This window comes from Orycteropus afer, unplaced genomic scaffold, assembly GCF_000298275.1.
Source record: "Orycteropus afer afer isolate SDZICR_OR568_19922 unplaced genomic scaffold, OryAfe1.0 scaffold00385, whole genome shotgun sequence".
Taxonomy (NCBI): domain Eukaryota; kingdom Metazoa; phylum Chordata; class Mammalia; order Tubulidentata; family Orycteropodidae; genus Orycteropus; species Orycteropus afer.
The window spans coordinates 2,697,025-2,724,236 of NW_006921972.1; positions in this window are offsets into that span (position 1 = coordinate 2,697,025).

Genomic DNA, 27,212 nt, shown 5'->3' on the forward strand with positions numbered 1-27,212 from the left:
AGTGGCTTGTAGATACAGCCACGTCTTGTGACAGGGCACCCTCCCTGTGTGTCTCTGTGTCTAGTTCTCTTTCTATAACACCCCACTTGTATGGGATGGAGTTCAGGACCCACTGTACTATGCTATCACCTTGTTAAAGAAACCCCTAAAAACCGGCCATGCCTGAAGTGGAGGTAGGAATCCACGCAGCTGCCGGAGGCCATCCTTCAGTACTGCCTCCAGCAGGGCCTGGTTCGCCTGCCGTGTCCCTCCATGGTGGGCATCAGAAGCATCATTTGGGACAGTGGGGTGGGAGCTGTGCAGCACCCACAAACCGAGGACAGCTCTGTCTTCCCTCTGATGCTGCCCAGAACTGGGGGGTATTGCCACCTCACCTGTGCGTAGAGCATGGTGTCCACAGGGATGCAAGAGGGGCACAGGGACTTCTGGGCAGTGATACAGCAGGGCCCTGGGGACCAAGGGAGGTGTTGGGGAAAGGGGTGGGTGTTGCAGTATCAATGTGGCATTGCACCCTGACATCTCTGCTTCTGTGTTACAAAGACTTTGGACCAAGTGGCGGTAAGGATGCATAGTGCTGCAGAACACATGAGAATTGTTCTTTCTTTTGATGACTCAAAATACACTGGGTTCTGAACCTCTCCTCAGCCAGGTAAGGAGTCCTGCTGGTGCAACAGTTAAAGTCTCAGCTGCTAACCTAAAGGTTGGGGGTTCAAACCCACTCAGTGGCTCTGCAAGAGAAAAGACACGGCAATCTGCTCTTGTAAAGATGGTAGCCGTGAAAACCCTCGGCAGCAGTTCTACTCTCTCACACGGGCTCTCTGTGAGCCAGAGGTGACTTGACAACAGCTACAGCAATTTCAACAACAGTCACAACTCAACCAAGTGGAGGACAAACCACACCAGCAACACCAGCTTTGAGTTCTGGGCCTCCAGGAGGAGGTGGCAGGGCTTAGGGCCTTCAGGTGACAGAAGCTGTAGTTACTGCCACTGCCTTCCTGCCCCTTTCAGCACCCTGCAGGCAGGATTCTCTGCTCATGATGTCAGCTCCCTCAGCAAAGCCAGCATCTTTTCTCAGAGAACAACCAAGGAAGCAGGAATGTCATGCTAGGAGAGAGGATGGCTCAGAGCCAGGGAAAGTGGGGTTGTGCTTTAAGAAGGCATGGGCAAAGAGATGTGGGCAAGCCAGCGCCAAGCCAAGGTGCCAGAGTCCTGGGAACACATAGCAGAGAGAGCATACAGGGCACACCAAGACTCAGGCAGAAGAGAAAAAATATAAGCAACTTGTCTTCCTCAGGGCAGGGACGGGTCGCAGCAAAATGAAACACATTGCCAGAGTTTCTGAGAAGAAGCCACGGTTGCTGTCACACCCCAAAGTTCTGTAGGCTGGGCTGACTATTTTGTTGCCCAAGTGGAGAGTTTTGATTCTGGGTGTAAAATGATGGAGGCCTGATGGTGCAGTGGTTAAAGGCTTAGCTGGTAATTAAAAGGTCGGGGATTGGAGCCCTCCAGCTGCTCCTTGGGAGAAAGAGGTGGAAGTTTTCGTCTGTAAAGATGGATAGCCTTAGAAACCTTGTGGTGCAGTTCCACTCTGTCCTCCAGGGGTGCTGTGAGTCAGAATCCACTCCATGCAGTGGGTTTGATTTTGGGTTTTGGGTGTGAATGAGATCGAGCCCAGTATTAAAGAGAGGTTCATCTGCACGAGCTAGATGGAGACGAGATAAGAATTGGCAAGTCGAGAGGTGAAAATATGATTTATCTTTATACCAGTTGCACTGATGGCCACACAACTTTCCAGAAACATGGTGAGAGCAAAGATTGGAGTCCGTTTCCTTCCACCTAACTCCCCCCACACACACACTCTCCAGAGTCTGAAAGATGTCTGTTCTCAGCTGCTCTCTCAAGGATCATAACATTACATCCACTGTGAATTCAGAACTACATCTTCCATGTTTCTCCTGCGAGAGGAAAAGCAAAGCACTGTATTAACCTGTGACTTTGTAGGTAGTCTCCATAAGCCGTGAAGGGGTAGACCATCAGAATATCATCAAAGGTAAACCAATCAAGAACCATTTAACACTTAGCCAGTGAAGACCTCTGCTTCCAGAAAGATGAGTGGAGGTCTTTGCCTTGTTCCCCACTACAAACAAGTCAAGACTGTAGGCATTATTTAGAAAACAAAGAAAACTAAAAGATGGAGAGCAGGCAGACTGGCCAGGATCAGAGAACTGGAAGGATGACAGCAAGTTTCCAGGTATTCTGTTGCTTCAGATGTTCCAGACGGATGGCAAAGTGTCCACCTGACGAGTGACTAGTCTCTAGAATAGATGAGAATTCTCAAAACTCAACAGCCAAAAGGCAAATGATCCAATAGAAAGTGGGCAAAGGACATGCAGAGATTTCACTAACTGAGACAGGCAGGTGGTGAACAAGCATGAGAAATTATGTAGTCTCACAATCATTAGAGAAATGCAAACTGAAACCACCATGTGACACCCCTGCCATCTATCAGAATGGTGAAGATTAACAATGGTAACACCAAATGCTGATGAGGATGTGGAGAGACTGCCAGTCAGACATTGCTTGTGAATGTGCAATGGTACCCGTATCCTGAGAAACAGTTTGGTGTTGCCTTAAAAACAGTAAACATACAAATCCCATATGACCTGGTAATTGCCCTCCAGGGCATTAATCCAAGAGAAACGATGACTTGTGGTCTCACACAACCCTGTGCACAAATGTTTCCAAACATCCCCATTGCTGTGGATTCTGTGGCAACCCTGCAGGACAGAGAGGAACCGCCCCATAGGGTCCCCAAGGACACAACCTTCACCCAAGCAGATCGCCACATCTTTCTTCCTCAAAGTGGCTGGTGGCTTCAAAGTGCTGATCTTTCAGTGAGCCACCAGTGCTTAACAGCTGCAGCAGGGTTCCAACATGCAAACACAGCAGTCTTCTTCATCACAACGCCAAGCTGGACGCAGCCAAAAGATCCTGCGGTGGCTGAGCGGCCGAGGAAATGGCGCACATCCACGCCAAAGGAAAGGGCTGGGTTGCTGCCTTTGCTATGTGCATCGGGGGTAGGTCACAATGGGGCCAAAAAAGCCAGTCTCAAAAGGCTACTCATTGAGTGACCCCATTTATAAAGCATTCCTGAAATGACAAAAGCACAGATGGGGAGAACAGACTAGTGGTCACGGAGCAGAGACAACGGGGTAGAGGGGGTGGGTGTGACTGTAAGGGGCAACAGGAGGGAGATGGGTGTGGTGGGAGCAGTCCTGTGCCCTGCTTGATGTGGGGTTCCACACATCTGTACATGTGACCAGACGGCATGGGACTGTCCACACATATTGTGTATCCGTCTGTGTCCTCGGTCTGGTGTCGTCCTGTAGATGAGCAAGAGGCAACCAGTGGGCGAAATGGGAGCAGAGGACATGACTTCACCCTACTTGTTTGGTAACTCCCTGGGCACCTGTAATTGTTCCACAGTTAAAAACACATTGTAAGTAAACAATTGTCACTGAGTCAACTCTGACTCATAATGTCCCCCATTGGGTTTCCAAGGCAGTAGATCTTTACGAAAGTAGATTGCCCCATCTTCCTTCCATGGAGCAGCTGCTGGGTATGAACCGCCAACCTTCTGATTAGCAGTCAAATGTCTTAGGCACTGAGCCACCAGAGCTCCTAAGGAACCAATAGGGTACTTTTTATGTGTAATGGTAGGGAAAAGAGGAAGCAAAGCAAGGCACTCTGTGAGCGTGTTACATGCCCAGCACACCACGGAGTCACTGTATCGCATCTACAGATTAATGGTGACATGGTGCTGTGTGTGTGCATAGGTGTTGACTTGGGAGGGAACGATGGGAAGAACTAGAGGGGCCTGCTCCCCGGAGGCTGAACGAGGGGTGCGCTGGGCTCAGCGGGTTCAGTGACTTGTTTCTCATTGCCTGTCCTTCCATGTTCTTCACATTTTTGGTGTCTCTGTGTCCTCTTGAATTGTTTTTAAAGGAAAAGGGAGAGCTATAGAAGAGCAACTCACAGGTTCCCATCAGCTGGAGCTGGCTTCCAATCTCTTTCACCCTGGAGCAATTTGGGGAGGAGGCCCGGAGACCAGCCCCTTTCCCCAGTGCTGCCCGGAGCACATCGAATCTTTTGCAATCTCTGGACACTGGGGACTATTGATCTAACTGCTTTTCCAATTTCAACCTCTTTCCTGTGTAGGTTTCTAGTTAAACCTTTTCCCAAGCTTCATACATAATTAGACCAGCACAAATTTTCATCTGGCAGAGCCCACATTACCCAGTTGAATCTCCTCTCAATATACCAGAAAGAGCTGCAATCATAACTGCAACAGACTAAACTGCCCAATAGGAGCACTGATAGAACAGTGGTTAGAGCAACCAACTGCTAACCAAAAGGCCAGCAGTTCAAACCCACCAGCTGCTCCATGGGAGAAAGATGAGGCAGTCTGCTTCCATAGGATTTACATCCTTGGAAACCCTAAGGGTCACTAGGAGTGGGAATTGACTTGGGTTATTTTAGTCCTCCGAAAGCGAGCATTTCAAAGGGGAAGTATAAACCTGAAGGCATGTAGAGACAGTGGCCCCATGGGGAGTGGTGTCACCCAGTGCAGAACTCCTTGTGTCACCCCACCAAGGACCCCCTCTCATACCAGACCATACAGGATTCTTAGTAATGTTTAGTCATCAGTTAAAATCATAGAATGATATTGGACAAATATAGCTGAAAATTGCTTGAATGTTATACCGTTTAGCTCCTAACTGAAGCTGGCTTTAGGGTCTGCGGCCTGGGCTCCAGAAGTGTCTTCATCCTAACCTCAGGATTAGCCATGGAGAGGAAGTCACCATATTTAGGTAAATCATGATCGATGTGGGCCTAACGCCAACAAGAAACAATGAGGGGGGCCCTTAAACCCAGTGTCACGTTTCACTTGCTCTCGGGCAGAGGGAGGAAAGTTTGTCACTGCTGCGGGGCCTTATCCCCTCATCCATCAGGAACTCGCCAACACACAGGTCTTGGAGTAAGCGGTGTGATGGGTAAAGCAAATCAAACTGATGTGATTAAAGTTAAATTTCTCATAAAGAGTTAATCTCAGAAAACTAAAACCATGGTGGATGAGACAGGCGGAAACTGGACGGAAAGTGTTAGATCATGCTGTTGTCTAAACACTGAACACACGTCACTGTGAGGGGGCTTACTCCGGCAGCCTCAGCTTGAGTGTCACCCCCAAGAACTCCACACTTGTTTCAGTTCATCAACTTGTGCAGGGGGCTTTCAGCACCCAGCCAGTGCAATTTCATGGTGGTTTTGGTTTTAGTAGGAGCTCTGGTGGCTGGCACAGTGGTTAAAGCATTCAGCTGCTTACCAAAAGGTGTGAGGTTTAACTCACCAGCCTCACCAAAGGACAAAGTTGAGGCTGCCTGCTTCCATACAGATTTACAGCCTTGGGAACCCTATGGCAGTTGCTATGAGTTGGAATTGACTCAATGGCAGTGGGTTTGGTCGGGTTTTTTTTCCTTCAGCTTTATTACATAATTAGGTTGAGATCTGTTACCTATCGGACCCCACAAAGCAGGTACTTTCACTTCAAAATATTTGAAAACCAGTGGATATCATCAAGCATATCCTAAGAGTCAAGAAGACAAGTCCTTGGATGGCCTAGGCAGAGAAAGCACTTGACAAATCCAATCCCCATTCCAGACTTAAAAAAAAAAAAAAAAAAAAAAATCTCAGCACACAAGGCTTAGAGGGGAACAACCACAAGTTCGTTGGAAGCACCTACCAAAACCCTGAAGCCAACACCATACTTCCTAAGGGAAGACAGAGCAATTTCCTCTAAGATCAAGAAAAGGCAAGGCTGCCCCCTCCCACCTCTGCTATGGAACACAGTACTGAAAAGTGTGGGCATGAATTAAGACAAGGCAGAGAGAAGGCACAGAGAAGGAAGGGGAAAAGCTGTCCCTGCTTTCAGGTGACATGATTATCTACACAGAAAATCCCAAAGAGTTCACAGCACACCTCTTACAACTAACATGTGAGTTCAACTAATATATAATATCTAACATGACAAGACACAAGAGCAACACAGAAAGATCACAATATTTCTATGGCCAATAAAAATGCAGAAACTAAAGTTGAAAACCCAATACTATCAAGACATGTATAGGATTCATATGCTGAAAATTACATAATTCTGGTTTAAAAAAATCCCAGGACCTAACTGCACAGAGATAGGCACTGTGTTCACAGACTGGAAGGTTCCACACAGTGAGCATGTCAGTTCTCCTCCGAGAATCTGTCCGCCTAAGCAATCACTATCAAAAGCCCTGCAGCGCCATCCGTAGGTATCCTCAGGCTCACCACAGCTCTCTCTGTGGAGAGAGAAAGGCCCTAGAGCAGCCTAAGCAACTTTATAAAAAAAAAAAAAAAAAAAGTGGGAGGAATCACGCTTCATTATGTTACCCATTGCCACGGAGACAATTCTGACCCATGGTGACCCTGTAGGACATGGTAGAACTACCTCATACGGTTTCCAAGGCTGTAATATTACAGAAGCAGGCTGCCACAACTTTTTCCCATGGAGCGGATGGTGGGTTCGAAACACTGACCTGTCCATTAGCAACTGAGTACTTTAACCACTGCACTAGCAGGGATCCTATTTTATGATGTTAAGGATAACTAAGTAGCTGCCTTAACCAAGAGAGGGTGAGCTGGACTTCCACAGGCAGAGGCACAAACCTAAGTCCCACATCTTGACCCAACCCTCAGAGTCACCAGGAGGGTCATGGAACCCAGAGAAGATATCTAGTGCTGCTTCTCTCTGCCCTCCAGAGCTGCCTCAGAATCCAAATCAAACTCACTGCCGCTGAGTGGATTTCAACTCATAGCGACCCCTCCTTGGGTTCCTGAGGTGGTATCACTATGGGCAATGGAAGTAGATTGATTGTCCAACCTTCCTTCTAAGAAGTGTCTGGTGGGTTTGAACCACCAGCCCTCTGGTTAGCAGTCAAATGCCTTACACACTACACCATCCACTGCAAGTGATGCTAACCTGATGTCAAGCTATGTGTGTCTACAGGTAGAAATGAAGAGGTACCAGGACATCCTGTCATTTCCCTTCATAGTGATTGTCTTTCCTTCTGCACCTCGCTGAGCCCAGCGACCTGAGTGAGGAGGGCATCTCTGGCCCCGTTCCTCACCACCCTGATAACAGGTGCTCTATCCTTCATGCACAGGTGTGTCTCTCTCCTGTACTGACTTCCTCAAGACTGAGCATCTTGCCTTTCATCCCTTTTCCTTCAGCACCAAGCACGAGACCTGGCGTGAAACAAAGCAAAGTTGCCAACAGTCAGTGCCAACTCATGGCAACACCCTGTGTGTCAGAGTAGGACTATGTTCCATGGGGTTTGCAGGAGGTATACTTGACCCTTCAGCCTCTCACTTAGTAATCAGGCATGTTCACCATTTGTGCCTAAGAATACTAGCTGGCGTGGACCAAATCCACTGCCATTGAGTCAATTCTGACTCATAGTGACCCTTTAGGACAGAGTAGAACTGCCCCCATACAATTTCCGAGGCTGTAAATCTTGACAGAAACAGATTGCCTCATCTTTCTCCCTCAGAGTGGCTGGCGGTTCACACCACTAACCTTTCGGTTAGCAGCCACCTGCATTAACCACAGTGCCACCAGAGCTCCTTACCTGGCCTACAGTAGGGTTAAGTCACTTTAGATGAACCGATTTGTATAATCAATTTGCACAAAGATTTAAATGAACTCCCCGTGGTTTGCTTTGATTTGAACTATTTGATTTGGAGGTGAATTAAGGTAAAGTCAGAGACTAAGACTGAGTGGAAATGGAGAAATTACCTAAATCTAATAGCTGATAGCCACGAGCTGTTCAGCAGTGGAAGCTTTATTCAGAGAGACACCAATTTCAATCCTGTCTCCACAGCTCAGCCCATGTGTGACCTGGACACATGACCAAAGCTCTCTCAGATTCAGTGGTTTCTCTCTTCAAAGTTGGCAATCACAATATTTACATCAAAGCATGAAAATGAAATGAAATTCAATACTATTATCCATGAATTTGATTATGATTATTACCACATCATCCCATCTTTTCAAAAGTGAAAAAAAAAAAAAGTGCATTGCCATCAAGTTGATTCCAACTCACAGCGCCCCTAGAGTACAGAATGGAACTGCCCACAGGGTGTCCAAGGCTGTCAATACTCACAGAATCAAAGCACAAACCACACCCACAGCCGTGGAGTCCATTCCGACCCACAGCGCCCCTAGAGGACAGGGTAGAACTGCCCACAGGGGTTCCAAGGCTGTCAATCTTCACAGAAGCAAAACCCAAACCACACCCACTGCCGTGGAGTCTATTCTGACCCACAGCGCCCCTAAAGGACAGAGTGGGACTGCCCACAGGATCTCCCAGGCTGTCAGTCTTCACAGAAGCAAAGCCCAAACCATACCCACTATCATGGAGTGGATTCTGACTCACAGCACCCCTAGAGGACAGAGTGGAACCATCCCACAGGGTTTCCAAGGTTGCAGTCTTTATGGAAGAAGCCTACCACATCTTTTCCCTGGGGAGCCACTGGTGGGTTTGAATTGCCTTCTTTTAGGTTTTAATGGTTGTGCCACCAAGACTTCCTTTGAAAGGTTTGGTTTCTCCAATTGCTGTGGCAAATAAAATAGGACAACTGGATCTATGTGACTGGTCACATTTGTACAAGTGACCGTTTTTGAGCATAGACTTACTGTTAGCCTAAAAAAATGTTCTCAAATCTATTTTATAGACATGTATGTGGGGCTTGTGTCGACTTAAGGAATAGCAGATATCATTGGTTTCTGAAGACAACTATTTATTCACTCATTAGCACAGATGTTCCTTACAAAACTAACATGCACATGATGGCCCATTCTGCAAAGATGCATGTGAAACACATCTTTGGATTCCTTCAGTAAGACTTTTCAGATTCTCCTTTTATATATTATGATACTGGCTCCTAGTTCAGGATTAGCACAAAACATTTGTCCCCATGAAAATATCAGTAACATTTATTAAAGTTGTGAGAAAAAAAAAAAAAAACACTCTTTTAATAATGCAAACTTACTTAATGCTTTTGGGTATAGGTACCCGCTTTGATTTCAGTCAACTCATGTGCATGTGAACACTGGGTGATGACAAAGGAAGACAGGAGAATAACACATGTGAACCGTGGTGCTGGTAAGGAATGCAGAACGCACCGTGGACTGTCAGAAGGAACAGACCTGTCTTGAAGGTAGGACAGCCAGGGAGCTCCTTCGATGCATGACAGTGAGACTTCGCCTTGCTTACCCATCATCAGGAACCACCATCAGGAAAGACTGATCACTAGAAAGGGACATCGTGGTTGGTAAAGTAGAGAGTCAGAAAAAAATGCAGAAAATGGTCAGAGATGGGTTTACATGGTGACTGCAACAATGGAGTAAAACATACCAGCAATCATGGCTACGGTGCAGGATAGGGTAGCATCTCATTCTGTGGTTAAAGCACTCAGCTGTTTACCGAAAGGTGTGAGGCTTAACCCACCAGCTTCCCCAAAGGAGAAGAATGAGGCAGTCTGCTTCCATAAAGACTGACAACTTTCTATCCCTATGGCAGTCACCATGACTCGGACCTAACTCACTGGCAGTGGGTTTGATCTGTTTTTTTTTTTTTTTTTGGGGGGGGGGGGGCTTCAGTTTTATCACTTCATTAGTTTGAAATCTGTTGCCCATGGAAGATGTCTGTGAGTCGGAGTTGACTTAATAACAGTGAGGCAACTTGAAAAAATCTCCTATCTGTGTTCACTCCACTGAGCAACAGCTGCAAAGCTTTCCTATTGGTGTCTCTCCATAGAGTACCGTGCACCCATTCAGCAGAACTAACAGCTTGTCTTTGATTAGAATAGCCTCCATTCATCATGGCTTAGCACAGATGCACTGGTAGGTTAGACTCAAGAAGGGAAAGAGGTAGAAGGCAGGAAATGTCTAGGGATTTGACTCAAGCTCTTCCTCCAGGACAAAGGGCCTTGCCCATCCTTCTATGACAAGCACTTTCTGTGCATCATGAATGTGTCTCTCAAGTTGACGTTGCAGGGAACAGAGATGAATCTTGGAATTTCTGCTCATCGTAATGAAAGACATGTCATGATCACATAATACTTTACAAATAGTTGATTCTTGAGGGACTTATTCATGCTTACCATGTATTAAAGCTATCACACCACATCCTGTAGCCACCATAATTTGGTACCCTATAAAGGCAAGCTAATAATTATAATGAATCTGAGTTCCCCCTCTTTCTCTGGCTCCCCCTTTTTATTTCTCATGCCATGTGCTTTATAGAATAAGAATACAAAGTTCTTCTATCTCTAGACAGCCAGGAATCACAGACAGTTTTTCTTTTTCTTCATACATGCCAACGCTATGTTACTATATTTGGATTACTTTATAGAAAAATCATCTTATTTCAATTGATTCTGAAAGATATTTTTACAGTAATGCAAATCATTTTGCCTACATGTTGGTAGAGATGGAGTCCCTTATAATATGAGTTCTGCTCACTGCTCTGAAGTTTGCATTTGTTAAAAAGGAGACATTCCCTTGCTCAGCAAAACACACACACACACACACACACACACACACACATGCTGTTACTATTGGAAAGATTCAAGCTGGATTCAGAAGATGATGTGGAAGGAGCAGTAGCATTGCTGATGTCAGATGGGTCTTGGCTGAAAGCAGAAAATGCCAGAAAGATCCTTATCTGTATTTTATTGACTGCACATAAGCCTTTGACTGTGTGGGTCATAATAAATTATGGATAACATTGTAAAGAACAGGAATTGCAGAACACTTCATTGTGCTTATGTAGTACTTACACACAGATCAAGAGGCAGTTGTTCAAACGGAACAAGTGGATTCTGCAAGGTTTAAAATCAGGAAAGGTATGTGTCAAGGTTGTATCATTTCATCATACTTATTAATCTGTATGCTGAGTAAATGATCTGAGAATCTGGACTATATTAAAAAGAACACAACATCAGATTAGAGGAAGACTCATTAACCACCTGCAACATGCAAATGACACAACTTTGTTTGCTGAAAGTGAAGATGACTTGAAGCACTTACTGATGAAGATAGAAGGCTACAGCCTTCAGCATGGATTACATCTCAACATAAGGAAACAAAAGTCCTCACAGCTGGACCAATAAGTAACATTATAATAAATGGAGAAAAGAGTGAAGTTGTCAAAGATTTCATTTTACTTTCATCCAGTCAACACTCAAGGAAGCAGCAGTCAAGAAATCAAATGACATATTGCATTGGGTAAATGTGCTGCAAAAGACCTCTTTAAAGTGTTACAAAGCAAAGATGTCACCTTCAGGAGTAAGATGTACCTGACCAAGCCATAGTATTTTCAATCACCTCGTACACATGGGAAAGCTGGACAATGAATAAGGAAGACTGAAGAAGAACTGATGTATTTGAATTACGCTCTTGGTGAATACACCATGGACCACCAGAAGAATGAACAACTTTTCTTGGAAGAACACCCAGAACACTTCTTAGAAGGGGGGATGGTGAGACTTCATCTTACGTACTTTGGGCATGTTGTCAGGAGGGACCCGGAGAAGGACTTTACACTTGATAAACTAGAGGGCCAGGGAAAAAGAGGAAGACCCTCAACAAGAAGTATTGCAACAATGGGTTCAAGCACAGCAATGATTGTGAGGCATTGTTTCACTGTGTTGTACACAGGGTCACTGAGGGTCAAAACCAACCCCACCGCACTTAACAAAAACAACTATTGGAACGAGACAGACTTGGTGAGAGTTTAGTGTGAGGAGGATAACAGATAGGACATAATCTGTGAAAAAACGAGGTCAAGCCACAAGAATTGTGCAGCTGTGTTTCTGATAACTGAGTGTGATGTCTTACTGTCAGAAACCTGCAGGATGCTGCTAGATTTGCCACAGTTATTTTGGGCTAAATTGAATAGCTAAAGCTGTGCACTGGGAAAAGATAGTTTGGTGAGATGATTCAATAGAGGTGACACCTCTCCACATGACTAATTCAAGGTAATCTTGCTATCAGAAGGTTATGCAAATCTTTCATCAAAAGCATCTAAGTTAGTTTGGTATCTGCAGGGACCCCGTGTATCTTAAAAGGACGTTTGGACATGTAAAAAGATATACTGCATATATGTTGTACTCAACAAAAGTACTTAATTACAACGTACAGTAAGACAATGGAATTTGGAAGACACCATGAAACAAATGTCAAGGTGGCATGGCAATTGCAGGTGACTGAGTTCTGCCTTAGGAGCTCTGGTGGTGTAGTGCCTACGGCACTTGACTGCTAACCAGAAGGTTGGTGGTTCAAATCCGCCAGCCACTCCTTGGAAGGAAGATTGGGCAATCTACTTCCTTGGAAACACAAGGAAGGGTCGCTATGCGTCAAGGCTGACTCGATGGCACATGACAAAAACAACAAGTTCTGCCTTGAAAAAGGAGAGACCTTTTCAGCCTTGAGGCATCACATGAAAGATTTATACTCCCGGGAAAAGGACAATCTTGTCTTATTTTTTTAACCTACCTCTTTTTAAATCCTACTTGAAACTATTGCTGTGGGATTGTAATATGTTTCCTTGTTCCTCTGAAATAACGGTGCCGTTTTCTGAATAATTTCTCTCTCTGAACATCTATGTTGGCCCCATGACAGTGTACCGAGCCTGTAGTCTGTGAGCTTTGGCATTTCCCTCTGGACGCAGTCAAATTTGTTAATGTCACTCCTAAAGTATAGCATTTGGGTAACAATGGTCTGACCAAACCAACAAGGACTGATCCTTTTCTCTAATTGGTGTGTCTTTCTCTGCCCAACGTTTACATATGTAGGCACCCAGACATATCCCTTTCTTCTGCCAAAAACTCAAGCAGAAGGAATTTGGAACCTCCAGATAATTACTTCTTAAATTCTGGGATCCTAACAAATTTTGATCTGTTGTACGTAAGGTCGCAATGAGTCAGTGATGACTCAATGGTACCTAACAACAACAAAGTTCCATTAAAAATATAGATGGCTCCACAGTTACATGGAATCCCACATACTATGCCCCCTCAACTCTTGGCCATACACAATGTACATTGGGCGCTGAAAATCCCAACATTAAAAAGTGAAAATCTTTAGCATTTCTCACTCGATATTTCCAAAAAGCATTTGCATTTCCTTCTCACATATTAACAAGAAAGAGTGCTCCATAAAAATGCCATGACCCCACGGAATTCATCATCTACCTTAGGTCCATCTATGTCTGTAGGCCTTTGTCCCAGTGACCGGATGACTAGTGCCTGCCTTTGGCTCTTCGGCTTACATTTTTCCTGTGACTGGAAAGAATTTTCTTAGCACTGAGTTCCATCCCACACACCAAGGCCTCTGAAGATCCATGTGTTTGTGCCTTTCTCTCTCTCATCCCAACCTTCTGAGTTTGTCACCACAGAAATGGCCTTGCCCTTTTGCTCACCTGAATGGGGGCTCTGTGACAGCTGTTCCTCCTGAACTCAGCTGGGCCTGCAGTCTGAGGTCTGCGGTTGGTGGGGTTGGCTGTTCCCCGCTGGACTCACATGTGTCTCTGGTCTCTGACTGTGGGTTGGATGGTGGCATGAATGTCTCCCAATCTCTCACCCTCCAGCAAGCTATTCCAGCCATGGACTCATGTCACGCAAGGCACAAAGGGGGTGTGTCAGCTGCTCAGGGCTCTTTGGCTGAGACCCCTCACTGGCCCTGCCAGCTTTATGCCTTTTTGCAGAGTGAGCATGATGATAGAAACACAGGCAATGGTATTTTGTTGTGTATTGTGTGTCTTCATCTTGTGTCTTATGATTTTATATAAGTGAATCATGCCATATATTCTCTTGAGTTTCCAATGAAGCCAACCCAGACTCCAGGCCAGCCAGATTCCAGGTGTGGAAACACTGCCCACAATGCCTCACTGCAATGCAGGATCGAGACTTGAAGCCATTAACAAACCTACTGCAGACCTCACAGACAACATAACTCACCTACGTCCTTGTACAATGCCTGCCAAACCCCAACGAGAGAAACACTTCCAGGACCTGTCCTTCCTGCCCATTGGTTACCTGGGTGGGACCCCTCTGTGCACCTGGTGTTCCCCAAATTGGTCATTCCCCACCAGTAACATTAAAAAGTACTGACAAGGCCTTTATAGATCCCTAGGAGAATTAAATTTGTTTCCAAAAATTATAGGTTTTCCACACATATTTGTCACTATGTTTCCAATATATATTGATGCTTTTTTGATTAAAAAAATGCTAATTAATTTGTGGGAGCTCTGGTAGCATAGTGCCTAAGGCACTTGACTGCTAACCAGAAGGCTGGCAGCTCAAACCCACCAGCCACTCCTCAGAAAGAAGGTTGGTCAATCTACTTCATAGAGTTACTGCCTCAGAAACCCAAGGAGGGGTCACTATGAGTCGGGTCCGACTCAACAGCCCATAACTACAACAGCAATTGATCAGTAAAAAGGTTAATATTTGTAGTACTTCTTTGTCGTTTTCACAATTTTTTTTTTTTTGGGCCAATGGATACTAATACACTGTTGTTGTTGTTGTTATGTGCCGTCGAGTCGGCCCCGACTCATAGCGACCCCTCCTTGGGTTTCCAAGGCAGTATCACTACGGAAGTAGGATTGCCCAACCTTCCTTCCAAGGAGTGGCTGGTGGGTTTGAACCGCCAGCCTTCTGGTTAGCAGTCAAGTGCTTTTAGCCACTATGCTACCAGAGCTCCTACTACTGTTTGTAAAATGCATGCCTTTTATTAAATAGACTTTAGTAGAGAAACTGATAAGACCACCAGGAATTACCAAGCCTGTTTCCTGAAATCATTTTAAATAATTAAAAAGAGAAAGAAGAAAAATGATCTCCACTCCAGCTTTCCTACACATTATTCTTATGATTCTGGACAGGATAGCTTAATTTTCTGATCCTTGATTTTCTTACATATAAATCAAAATTTTAAATATCTATTGTGAAGTTAATGTGAGGAATAAAGGATTTATCATCTAGCCATAGATACATAGCCACACAGTATTTTCCCTTTTCTTTTAATATTTTGAATGCAACCTAACATTCCTTTTCTATAGAATATCAGGACAAGTGTTATTTGATCAGATAATCACTTTTGCACTGACTGGAACAAAACGTTCAACTTCCTATCACCTGAGGGAAGTTGAGCCCAGCGTGATACTTAGTTCTGTGCCACCATAAATGCCTTATATATAGGTCTGTCCCTCTCAGATAAGCTGCTTCCTCCTTGGGCAGGGACAGCACCGTCCTGCCTGTTTGCTGAGAGACTGGATCTCAGTACAGAATGGACACTGCTGGGGGCGGTAGCAGGTGTGGAGGAAAACACATCATTTTCAAGCACCTATGTAGGTGAGACCTCAGGTAGGAAAAGGCCATTCTTCACTGGCAGGTACAGAGGGGAGCTTTTTCTTGCACCTCTAAAGCTTCTGAAGAATTTGTGGGTTCAAGGTTCTCAGGTCTGTCTTGTCCAAGGCCCCACCAGGTGTCAGGACCCTGATTTCTCCTTTGAACAGAGGATTGAAAGACTGCTCACCCCATGTTACCTCCTGACTGGGGCCTGGCCCTGAGTTGGACATGGGCCTCCTGCCATCGGTGGAGCTTCTGTAAGGCACTGACCTTTGAAGAATGTTTGGAGTGAGAAGGAACGCCTTCAGACTGCTCATTTTCAGTCACCGAGATTTCCAGAAATGCTGCCCGTATCAGTCCACTCCACAGTCTTAATCCCACAGTGATCAGCGACTCCATCCTATGTCCTAACTTCTCATTCACTGCTATTGAGTCAATTCCAACTCACAGCAACCCCATTGGGTTTCCAAGGCTGTAAATCTTTATGGAAGCAGATGTTTATGGAAAGATGTTTCATCTTTCTTCTGTGGAGCAGCTTATGGGTTTGAACCACAGATCTTTTGGTTAGCAGCCAAATGCCTTGGCCTCTATGCCACCAGAGCTCCTTACACAACCACATTCCCCAACATTCTCACCTTTGTGTGTACTTTATCCCTGTTAACCACAGGCAGCAGCCCTGGAAACAGTCGCATAGCATCCCGACCAAGGCCATTGTTGCCTCACTCAGCAGTCACGGTGGGTTTCCTCCTGCCAGACCTGGGAGTCACCCAACTCCAAAGCCCATCTCAAGGTTGGCTGGCTTAGCTGGGTTTCCCACACACCAGAGCTCACTGACTGCTGCTGCTCTTTTGGGGTGCAATGCCAGGGAGTGGGGCAAGGGAGGGCACTGAGAAGAGGAAGGAGCACAGAGCATGGTGAAAGTGCCTCACGAAGCTGGCCCTGTGGTGGCAGTCTTGAATGCTTGCTCTGTGAGGCTGTGTCCTGGGAAGCCCTACACAGGCCTCCTCAGATCACTCAGTGTTAAAGGCAGGAGCCACCCAGCCTCCACCGCCCATGATGTTGACTGAGAATGAGGAGATCCCAAAAGGGAGGTGGTGATTTCAATCACAACCTTGGAACCAACTGCAGCAGTGGGGGCTGTGACTTGTTTCATTAACCCTGCAGCTCCTATTTGTCATGTGCAGCACGGATTCCCTGACGCTCAGAGCTTTGTGGTCCATGGCCTCCATGCCCACGAGGAGCCTGGAACAGAAGCCGAGATGAACCCTGGAAGTGCGTGTGGCTGCCTGCTCCCACGACATGGGCCCGGGACAACACAGAGCTGGCTACTGAGCCACATCTTGCCCTGGAGGTGGGGCGGTGCATGTAGGGGTTGTTGACGGAGCCAGGGATGCCGGCACCATGTAGCTGTTGTGTCTCTTTTGTGGGCCCCCAGCTCAGCCCAGGTGTGCATCCAGCTGTGCAGCAGGTGCAGTCTTGGTCTTATCAAGTAAATTAATAAATGGGTGATTATAGAAATGACTGAGTGAATCGGTGAATTATTATCCCTAATTCAGATAACGCGTATCACAAATAAGGGTTGATATCTTTGAATTGTGTGGACAAAGAATACTGAAAATACCACGGACTGCAGAAGGATAAACACAGCTCTCCTGGAAGGAGTGCAGCAGGAATGCTCCTGAGAAGCGAGAATGGCCAGACTTGGTGTCACCTACTTTGGTCATGTTGTCGGAAGGAGCCATTCCCTGGAAAAGAATATCATGTTTGATAAAGTAGAGAGTCAGCAAAAAAGAGGAAGACCCTCAACAGGATGGATGGGCACAGTGGCTGCAACGATGAGCTCAAGCATGGCAACCCTGAGGCTGGCGTAGGACCGGGCAGGGCTTCGTTCTGTCCGACATCGTGTCGCTGTGAGTCAGAGCTGCCTTGACGGCACCACCTGACAGCAGCAACAACAATGTCCCACCTTTATTCTACTGTCACAGACAGCAGCTGAGCTCAGGTACAAAGCTACTGAGGTGGGTAGAAAGCATGAGTGATCCTGTGGAGGCACGGGGCACGCCCTACCAATCCAGTTTGCACATCAATAAAGTGTGTGTGTTGTCTGTCTGGCACAAGGGGAAAAGCCACCCCTTGTGTTGTGGTGGCCCGTAATCTAATTTGCCCAAGGATGGCCCGTGTGATCTGATTCTCAATCTGCTACAGGATTGAGATGAAGACCACATCATCTCAGAGGGTCTAATAACCTCGTTTCCATTGATCAGTTTCTTAGGCACTATCCTTTAGTGGAGACTTTTCAGATAAGTAAAGAAAATTAGGTTGCAAGCAGAATGTTCCTTTCTGCAATGTGGCGTGGGCAGGGCCATCCCGCCCCAAGGCCATGGGGTCACCCTTCCTCGGGAGTCTGCAGCCAGCCGAGGGCAGTTACTGTACTTAGCAAAACTCACTGCGCTGAGGCTGGGTGAATAAAACGCTGCGGTTTCGCCCATTGACTGACGGAAATAAAATAATCTATGATGCATGAACAAGTCTAAATGAAATAATAATATCCTTAGCAGTGAAAAACGGATTGGTAATACAGTAATTGAGCAGATTTATTGCCGGCTCCTTGAGCCAGCCTGCTGAAACAGCCGGCTCTTTTATTTAATCTCATATCACAGGAATTACTGGCTGGTAATCCATTGTTAAACATCATTTAGAATGATGGATGGAAATGTCAGCTTTTCCAACGTAATCAATTCATATCTCATTAGCACTTATTATTTATGATTCTCATAATGGGACCTGCGGGGTCTCCAGGGGGAAATGGAGACCTCAGCTGCTGTTGGAATGAGATGAGATATACTGTAGTTTATGAGTTAATAACTGCATATAAAAAATACTTCTCCCGGTATTGATTGCTCTTACCATTTTACGAATGAATTGAGTGGCCCAGCCGCCCCTCTTGCTGTGTGTGCGTGTGTCGTGTGTCCAGAAGCACAGCTTCCTATGCATTCTGAGGGTGAACGATTTAGCTCAAAATATTTTAGAGACGGAACCAGGAGTCCTCCTGCCAGAGAACTTCCCCAGGCACCGGGAAACCTTTGGCAGTTCCACATCTGCCTGGGAGCGACCCGGGACACTTTCCCTCTCGCTACCTATGAAGATAAATCGGCATATTTCCTCTGCTCCAGCCCAGTTGCTTTTTAAGGATACCCTCCACCATGCGCCGCCTCCAAGACCAATGAAAAGCAAACTTTGATTCATGGACTCGGTGCTGGCGACGGCGTAGCCGTAATCATGGTCATGGTGTCAACTGCACCCCAATTAAGCGACATTTGAGAGTCATTTTACGCTCCAGCTCATAAACATCAATAAGGAAAATGAGTAACGAATGACTGTCGAGAGCACAAAGGACCAGCTCATATTTCAGATGAAAATGAAGACAAAATGCAGCTTTTATTTGCCTGTGGAATTCCCATTAACTGCATCACTGACAAGAGAGGGCTGGATCAATAGCTGGCCGGCCGCAGAAAACCGTTTCTGGCTGTTCAGCAGCCGGTGCCAAAGGAAAGCTGTCATATTGCGATCTTTATCAGGTGGTCTTCATTACAGCAGACTGTGATGTATGTATCTGCCGGGAGGCTGGGCCCTTCCAGCTCCGGCTCCGATTTGTGGCTGGACGCGCAGCCATCGCAGATTATTTGTTTCCGGCGGTGGAAACTCCTCTGTGCTCATCCCTTTTATCCCTTTTATAGGTAATCCATATCTGGGAACCTTCTCTGCAGACGGCTTTATTCACTCGGGGTTTTTAAGAAAGCGTTATATCAAATCTCACCTTCCCTTCCCTCGGAGTGAAACAGAACCTGCCAGAACATTTCTGGGACCTGACAGAGCCATCTGTAAGCACCCTCCATACCTTCTTCAAGGGGATTTTGCTTTCTTGGTGGATGCCTGTGAGCCTGAAATTAGACAGAAGGGGCAACTGGATATGAGGACTGGCCATCCGCCTCCCACGACACAGAAATCAAGCACTGCTCAGACCTGGGCATCTCATGTGCCTGCAAGAAAACAGGAAGACCAAGTAAGCAGAGGGTCGCCCTCAGTCACAATGCTGGCATCAACATCTCGCTGATGCAGAGAAATCCTATGTCATTTACCAGAACCTACCCAGCTCAATAGCATTGAGGGGACACCTACAATGGACCAGGCAGAGAGTGTGGGTGGCAGAGAGGGCATAATATTCCTTGGGAAGATAAGACGGAAGGAGACGTGGCATGACGAATAAGGACAAGGAGAGCAAGGCTAACCCTTCCACTTTCTGAAAACCTTCGATCCCGAGCCTCCCACTGTGCTCTGCAAGTGTAGTTGTATCCTGAAGAGTCTGGACAACGGGGACTCCAGCTGCATGGGCACAAGTTCATGTCCCTTGCTAGCTGTGATTTCACATACTGAGTAGGACATTAGGCCCTGTGGACCTATCCAAACATGGCTGGGGTTAGGAATCATTCATTCTTCTGGAGAATAATTATTTTCAGAATTAAAATTCTCTTTGAATATGCACATCTCCTCTCTCTCTCTCTTTTTTTTTTTTTTCACTACTAATGGTCAAATTTATCCTAGTTGAACTATTATAAATGTTATTCTACCAAATTTCTTCTGCAAATGAGAAATGGAAAGCAACGTTAGCCTAAAATACAATTTACATGGAATCTAAGTAGTCTCGCATGTCATGTAAGTATGAGAATGTTCATCAACTAAAGAGCCCCATCTTTCAAAGCAACTTCTGGTCATCGCCAGCACTTCAGGCCACCAGGCACCTGTAATTTTAGACATTAAGATAAAACCACTCACCTGTCACTGTGTCACACTGTGGGGGCTCACGTGTTGCTATGATTCTGGAAACTATGCCACTGGGATGTCAAACACCAGCAGGGTCGGCCATGGTGGACAGGTTTCAGTCGGGCTTTCAGACTGAGACACTCTAGGAAGAAAAGCCTGGATATCTACTTCCAAAAGTTAACCAAGGTTTTCCCTATGGATCAAAGAGTTCCCTACAGATCAAGGATTTCCCTCTGGATCACAATGGGCTATCCTGATACTCTGCTGGAAGCTGAGCCCCTTGTGCTGGAAGACACTGAGAATGCCAGGAACCATCGCAATGGACTGCAGCATGTCAATGACGACTCAGTGATGACATGGACAGCACAGGACACCTGTGGTTCCTGGGGCCATGGAGAGTCACAGCCAACTCAGGACATTGAACAACAGTAAGGGACCTAAGGCTGGTGGTAGAAGTGGTAGCTGGGTGTAGGATCACATCTCAGGGAAGTGGTGCAGTCATTAAAAAGGTGACAATCCATTTTCAAATATAGCATCTGGAAGCTCAAAAGACCTATAGGAATGAGAGACAATGGCTTCCTCCACCAAGAAGAGGACCCCTAAAGAAAGGAAAAGCTGCTCCGTGTGATGTACCATGTGCCCCACAGGCCACAGTAATGACTCCAGAGGCTGCAAAGCATTAGACTCAGCACAGCACAGAGCAGGGAAATGGATAAGTTGACACTGAAGGTGTTCTTACAGTTTGCCATTCACACATTATCCCATATTCACAGAATAAGAAAAATAATGTAATCACCACCATGAGATCTGACCAAGACCTTGGAGAGTTCACATGGCCTATTTCTCCATCATTGTTTTCAGAGAAGGACTGTCCACTTGGTTTGGCAGAATAGAACATTAGGTTGCCCAAAGTAACCAATGATGCTGTAGTCAAACAGCAAGTAACAACCTTCCACCCATTGCTGGTGGGGATATAAAATGATGCCCCTACTCTGGAAGAGAGTTTGACAGCTTCTTAGAATGTTAAACATAGAGTTATCATTTGAACCACCGTCCACTCCTGGGTATGAACCCAAGAGAAATGAAAATGTGCACTAACACAGGAACCTGCCCACCAACGTCCACAGCAGCGTTATTGATGGTATCTGGGAAGTAAAAACCACCAAATACCCACCAACTGATGAAAGGATCTACAAATGTGGGGGATCCCTCAATACAATACTATTCCAGTATAGAAAGGAATAAAGTCCTGATACATGCTACAATATGGATGGCACTTGGAAACACTGTTGTTAGGTGCCATCAAATAAGTTCTAACACATAGGGATCCTACATACAACAAAAAAAATGCTGCCCAGTCCTACACATCCTCTCATAATTGCTGTGTTTGAGTCGATTGTTGCAGCCACTGTGTTGATTCATACATACCCTTGAGGGTCTTTCTGTTTTTCACTGACCTTTTGTCTTAGGCTGGGTTCTCCAGAGAGGCAAAATCAGTAAGGTTATGTTGTTTGCTGTTGTTATGTGCCGTCAAGTGGGACCCGACTGATAGTGATCCTTTCTCGGGTTTCGAGGTGGTATCACTATGGAAGTAGATTGCCCAACCTTCCTTTGGAGGAATGGCTGGTGGATTTGAACCACCAGCCTTCGGGTTAACAGTCAAATGCCTTAGGCACTACGCCACCAGAGCTCATAGTGAAGTTGTATATATATATAAATAGAGAGAGCGTGATCTCAAGGAAAGGGCTCACACGGTTCCAGAGGCTGGCAATTCCCAAGTCCATGAGTCAGATGTCAGGCTGGAGGCTTCACTGACTCATGCAGCTATAGGGGCTTGCAAAACCAAGATTGGCAGGCCAGGGGTCAGGCTGCTGGCTCAAGAACCAGAGGTTAGATGATGGCAAGCCTCCTGCAGGATCCAGAGTGAGGAAAAAGCCAAAGAGCTTTGCCAGAATGCCCTCATATATTGGATGCAAGCCCACCCCCAAGGACACTCTCTCCACGGATTGGCTGCTCATGGCAGATCCCCTCATGGATCTTATATTATGTCAGATCACAAAATGGAGGATGAGAACAGCATCAAGTAACTGCCAAACTACGAACCACGGAGAATTCTGACCCAGGTAAGTGGACCCAAGAGCTGTTATATGCATATAAGGCCATTGAAAATGTCTTGGCTGGGGTCAGGAGGACCTTAGTCCTCATAATCAAAGCTTTATGCCAAGTGACAGAAGTCAGTCACAAAAGACCTTGTGTGAAATGTCCAGAGTGGACAAATCCAATGAGACAGGAATTCCATTGGTGGATGCCAGACCTTGGGGGAAGTTGAGAGGAAAACGGGGAGTGACAGTTCATGGAGACAAGGTTGATTTTGGGGTGCTGAAAACATTCCAGAATTAGATAGCAGTGAAGGTTACAAAGTTTTGTGAATATACTCAGAACCACTCAACTATACATTTTAAACGAGTGAACTGTATGGTAATTTTAAAGCTATGAATAAAAGCACTGAGGACAAATATATGCCACTTTCCTGACAAAAGTAGGTGAAATATTACTAAGTATTGATAAGCATTACTAGTGGGGGTGTTTTTCCATTACTGCTCTAGATACATAGTGTAAGAAAAATGGTCCTATAGACCCAAATTCAGTTTCCACAGTTAAATAATGAGTCAGCTGCTCAGGTAATACCTATTGTACTCCCAGCAAGTACACAGAACTCAGGTGGGAAATTAACAGGACAACACATAGTCGTGTCCTATTATAACCCCTGAAGTTAATGTAATATGCAAAGTAGGTGGGCAAAAGCCACCCAACTCTCAACCCCTTCCACTGTTGGTAGTCATAAAACTTGATGGAAATCCAAAGCAGCCTCTCTTCAGGTCAGGTTGGCACCATCCCATCAGGAAGAAGAAGGTAGGGTGCACAGTGTTGCAAGCATCATGACCAGCAGCCTGGAGCCCACGCTGAGTGTGGATGGTACAGACATTACTGACCAAAAAAAGGACAAAACTGCATGATCTTACTTCTGTGAAACAGGTAAATGGAAACCAAAGCTCATTACTGGTTACCAGAGGAGAAGGGGGAAACATTGTGTCAGAGACCCTGAGCTTGGGTTGATGGTGGTGGAAAGATTTGGAAATGAGTACTGCTCATGATGGTCCAACACGAAGAATATAGTCAGTGTCACTGAGTGACACACTTGGGAACTGTCGAGTTGCTGAATGTTTATGTGTATTTACATCACGATGAAAAGAATTGTGTCGCTGAGCTATTCACTTCCAATTCGATGACCTTCCATTCACGTCATTTCTGTGAAAGCGCATCCAATACACATCTGTTCTGTGCAGGGCCATGTGCTGAACAGTTGAGCAATAAGCTCACATGGTGCTAACATAAAGTCATGAGGAATAACTCCTAAGGAGTTTATAAGTTGCTGGAGACTCCATCAGGCGTGCGTGCACAAGACATGGAGTCTGGGTTCCAGTTGAGAAACCATCTATGCGCCTTATTGGTTGTGTCACTCAGAGTGAGCCACTAAGTCTATGTGAGCATTAATTTTCTCATCATTTACAAAGTGGAACTAAGGTCATCTGTCTTGCTCATCCCATAGGATCAGTCTTGTGGTCAAATGAGATAATGCATAAGAATTCATTTTATTGGAGAAAATAAAACATGCAGGTAGAAGTGTTCTCTGGATTCTAGTGGCAAAAAGGCTTTGGGGGTGGCAGTTTAAGAGAGGTGCTCTGTACAGGAAGAGTACAGATGATTTTCCTAACTAAAGAGAAAAGAAGGAAACATTCCATGGACAGTGTGGGGAAGAACGCCAGGAGACATTGCAGGAAGGCACATGAAGTACTTGTAATGCTGCGATGGGAAGGTTTAGCTCCATAAGAACCAGATCCCAGCAGCACACCACCAGGAGCCTTCATCCCTCACTCATGTATCAGCTGGTAGGTAGGTGCAGTTCTGCTCCAACGAGTCTCTTTCTGGGGCCAATATTTGGTTTGGAGGAGGGCAGTGGCTGCTTGTGCACCTTCTTTTCATGGCAAAGGTAGAAAGTCAAGAACTCAAAGCAGGCATACACTTCAGGCCTCTTCTCAAATCATGTCTGCTAATATCCCATGGCCCAGATCAAGCCTCAAGACCAAGCCTAAGGACATCAAGCTCAGTTGGCATAACATACTACACAAAAACATTGTTCCACATCCTACATTGGCAACTAGCAACCAGGATCTTAAAAGCTTGCAAGCACCCATCTAGTTGCAACGATGAGTCTCCCCTCATCCAGAGCAAAGAATAATGAAGAAAAACAAAGATGCATGGAAACAAATAGTCCAAGCGACTGGTAAACCATGTGACCCTTAGCCTATATGACTATGAGAACAGAAGAAGTAGATGGTGCCCAGCTATCACTGTCAACCACTCTGAGGGGGATCTATGTAGGAGGCCCTGGATAGAGTGGGAGAACGATGTGGAACAAAGCTCAACATCATTAAAAAAAAAAAAAAAAAAAGTCTGATAGAAGCTTGGAACCATTGAGACTATGGCCCCTGGCTGTCCTTCAGGTCTGGAATTGGACCCACTCCTATGGCTTCCAGCCAAACAAAAGACAGGCATATGAGCCGAACATTTACAGTAGGTAGATACACTCCTTGGAGAGAGCAATCATGGGAGGACAGAAGGGCTGTGTATGCCCAGGGAGCAGTTCAGGGGGGCAGCAGGGCATGGAGGGAAGGACACAGTGAAGAGGTAGCTATGGGGAGGCAGTGGGAGAGGAGCTGTTGCATTGTGGGAAATTATAATCATTGTCGTGAGATAAAGTGTATGTGAGCTGCTGTATAGAAGATGAATTTGCTCTGTAAACTTTCACCCAGATCACAATAAAATTAAAAGGAAAGAAATAAAAAGACCAAGCCTAAACACATTCTTCCATGCTGAGGTCACTTCCACCACATAGATACACGATCCTATTAGAGAAGAGGGATGGAGCAGGACCCACAACTCTATCTATGACAACAGGTTGGGCCGGAGTGAAAGGTAATGTGAGAGCTATTGTTGTTAGCTGCCGATAACTTGGTTTCAACTCATAGTGACCTCATGTACAACAGACATAGGGTTGGTCAGATAATTTAAAAGCAGATAGTTAGAACCTTGAGCATCTAAATAATGAAAACTTAAGTTAAGGGAAAACAGAGAACCAATGAAGATTTTAAAACAAGAATTGGCTTTGGAGGTATGAGCTAAGGAAACCAGGTACTTAGAAAGCTACTTTGGCTCCTCCTAGAATAGTTCATCAGCCTGTGAGATCTCTCTCTAGTTTCTTAATCGTCTCATCACCTCTGTCCTCCTACATAACCTTGACCACATTCCTTAGCTGATGGCCCCTTCCGTCTTCAAGCCAATGTCACTTCTTCATGCTTCTAATACCCCAGCTTCCCCCAGCTGCATCTCCTAGCTTCCCTCTCCTGTATGAACTCCTGAGATTACATGGGTCTTTCCCAAAGAACCCAGAATAATCTCCTTCCCTTAAGGTCAACTGCATTACACTTGGTCATGTAAGGTAACGTTTATGGGAGTAGTACCTCATCACACTCAGGGATTAGGGTGCAGGATCTCCTCAGAGCTGTAAGCTGCTGCCACAGCTATCCACCAGCCACAGCAGGAGACTACGTGCTCCTGGAGGGCATCCTGTGAAGTGATCTCACCAACTTCACGTTGATGAGCCTTCACGTTCCCTTAGTTCTCCCAGGGCCTCTGCTTGGTTACCTCACTCACTCCTCTCAGGACTAGTTAGCCTTCCATATTCTCCACTTGCCCTTGAAAGAGTGGTCCTTTTCCTACTGGACATGCTCTTCAGCTTATCTGGCCCATGCTACTCTGCTGGGATCTCACTTCCCTAACCTGATGCCTGCTCACAAACTGGGCCCAGACCCCTGCTCTAAGCTTCAGTGTCCTCCACCAGCTTCGTGGCTCATAGTTCTCACCTGAATACTTAAAATCACCTCAAACTGTTGTTGGTAGGTGCTGTTGAGTTGGCTCCTACTCATAGCAACTCCATGTACAACAGAACGAAACGTTGCCCGGTCGTGCACCATCCTCACAATTCCTGCTAGACTTGAACCCATCGTTGCAGCCACTGCGTTAATCTTTTCAATGGTCTTCCCGTTTTCTGCTGTCTACCTTACCAAGCATAATATCCTCCTCCAGGGAATGTTCTCTTCTGACAACATGACCAAAGCAGGTGAGACGAAGTCTGAATCTGAAAGTAAGTTTTTCCTCCAATGGGGGAACATAACAGTCTGTGTGTTTCACCCTCCACTTTGGTCTTGTCCCTTCCACTTTTTTTGTTATGACCTCTGTGATATGCCTATTCACCCAAATGTCGAATTGGAAGCAGATTAAAAAATTCCAACTCAGACAAAAAGATTCAATGCCGCATCTCAAAGTGAAATAACTTTTATAAAAACATATTTTAAAATGCTATCATATCTTATGAAATAATTAAGCAGCACATTTTGGGACTATATCTGGATTTGTTAACAGGCTTCATAACATTTAGTTAGAGTGTCTTGCCTCAAACTTAACCCCATCACTGAAACTAGAATATATGTCAAGTGGTCTAATTAATCTATGTGTTGAATTAAGTTGGCATGATGACAGGAATATTTTTGTCCTATTTGAGATGATTGGGATACCAGGAAACAACAAGATTCAGGAAAAAGATAAAATGATTGAGAAAAATTATTCCTTAAAGTACCGTACACAAGAATTTCAAAGGCAAATAAATTATGGAGAAGGATGAAACAAATTTAGCTTGTGGGCCTTGCATCCTCCATCTCCGTAAACTCACTAGTTATTATCTCTCTGCAGACTAGATCGGCACTGAATGA